Source organism: Entelurus aequoreus, linkage group LG16 (genome assembly GCF_033978785.1).
Source record: "Entelurus aequoreus isolate RoL-2023_Sb linkage group LG16, RoL_Eaeq_v1.1, whole genome shotgun sequence".
NCBI lineage: Eukaryota > Metazoa > Chordata > Actinopteri > Syngnathiformes > Syngnathidae > Entelurus > Entelurus aequoreus.
This window is the reverse complement of record NC_084746.1, coordinates 52,496,990-52,499,372: the sequence shown is the minus strand read 5'-3', so window position 1 is coordinate 52,499,372 and position 2,383 is coordinate 52,496,990.

Here is a 2,383-nt window from a genome sequence, read left to right as displayed (position 1 = left end):
TGCTCCGAGCACGAGTCTCTAATCCATTAGCAGAAGCACAGGAAGCATATGTTAGAAATGTCTCAGAAATATCCATATGGATTCTGCAGTATTAAGTAAACCATGGTGCAGCGTGCAAACTACAAGGGATCCTAGCACAGGACCATTTTACGCATTGTGTGTGCATTGAAGCCCTTAAACTGCAATTTCTACCATGTCAGAGCCTTGCACGATTTATTACTCCTCTCCCCAAACGCTTGCACCATAGAGCTAGAACACATACTCCTGGGACATAATATTGGGCACACAGCAAAAAATTCTGCCTGTACATAAATGAAATGTGCGGCGCCCTGTGTGTTGTGGTCAAAATGCTTTGTAAAACGTGTATAATCATCAGACAAATGCACAATGACGTATTAGTTGTGAAGTCAAGCCCATGGGAATGGGTAGCTTTCACAATTCCTGGTACCTGGAAATGTAAAATCAAAGGTTTACATACAATCGTAAAGAACATCATGTCATGGCTGTCTTGCGTTTCCAATCATTTCTACAACTCTTGTTTTTTTTGTGAGAGAGTGATTGGAGCACATACTTGTTGCTCACAAAAAACATTCATGAAGTTTGCTTCTTTTATGAATTTATTATGGCTCTACTGAAAATGTGAGCAAATCTGCCGGGTCAAAAGTATACCGTATTTTTGGGAGTATAAGTCGCACCGGCCGAAAATGCATAATAAAGAAGGAAAAAAACATATATAAGTCGCACTGGAGTATAAGTCGCATTTTTTAGGGGAAATTTATTTGATAAAAGCCAACAGCAAGAATAGACATTTGAAAGGCAATTTAGAATAAATAAAGAATAGTGAACAACAGGCTGAATAAGTGTACGTTATATGAGGCATAAATAACCAACTGCTATGTTAACGTAACATATTATGGTAAGAGTCATTCAAATAACTATAACATATAGAACATGCTATACGTTTACCAAACAATCTGTCACTCCTAATCGCTAAATCCCATGAAATCTTATACGTCTAGTCTCTTACGTCAATGACATCAATAATATTATTGGATATTTTACGCTAATGTGTTAATAAATTCACACATAGGTCGCTCCTGAGTATAAGTCGCACCGGCCAAACTATGAAAAAAACTGCGACTTATAGTCCGAAAAATACCGGTAATACTGATTCACCAACAGTACAGAGGATAGTATTGTGCTTTAATGAGTGTGGGTGACAGTTTTTACCGTCATTTTTTGTAAACTCCCAAAATCTAGTCTTGGTCGAAGAATAGCAACGTCTTCAATGATATTGTGGTAAATTCTGTAGAGTTATGTATACATTAACCCAAAGTGAAAAAAAAGCACCCACAAAAGTTTTTTTTATTTTTTATTACAAACGCACAACTTAGACCCTAAAACAAAAACATAAGTGTCTGTAAAACACATTGCTAGAGAGGATGTGTGAATTAGTGTGAATTATACTTATATAGCACTTTTCTCTAGTGACTCAAAGCGCTTTTACATAGTTAAACCCAATGTCTAAGTTACATTTAAACCAGTGTGGGTGGCACTGGGAGCAGGTGGGTAAATTGTCTTGCCCAAGGACACAACGGAAGTAACTAGGATGGCGGAAGCGGAGATCGAACCTGGAACCCTCAAGTTGCTGGCACGGCCGCTCTACCAACCGAGCTATACCACCCCAGGATATACATCTTAAATGTTGTAAATAGTTAAAGTTAAAGTACCACTGATAGTCAAACACACACTAGGTGTGGTGAAATTAACCTCTGCATTTGACCCATCCCCTAGTTCCACCCCCTGGGAGGTGAGGGGAGCAGTGAGCAGCAGCGGTGGCCGCGCTCGGGAATCATTTTGGTGATTTAACCCCCAATTCCAACCCTTGATGCTGAGTGCCAATAGTGCAAGATTAGCCTGACATCCATCCATTTTTTACCGCTTGTCCCTGCCATGTCAATAATAAATATAAAGACAACCTTTAATAGCATTTGGTTTTGCATGCAGTGGGAAAAGTTGCATCATCCTGAAAACAACCCAAAAACTAATTACATTTAATTAGGTATATTAGCATAAAAGTTTGTTGCGGTTTCATACCAATAATAGGTAAATCCTTCGACCTGAAAACTGACATTATTATTTTTTTTAAAAAGCCCTTTAGTTCCACAATAAGTTGCTGGAACTAAAGGTGTTGAGTGGCTAGTTGCTGGAGCTCCAAGGGCCGCGGAGTGGAGCACAAACAAGCTGACGCCATTAGGGGGGGTTAGGATATGGACATCAAGTAGTAGAGAGAGAGAGAGAGAGAGAGAGAGAGAGAGAGAGAGAGAGAGAGAGAGAGAGAGAGAGAGAGAGAGAGAGAGAGATCAGAAGGCATAAGAAAAAG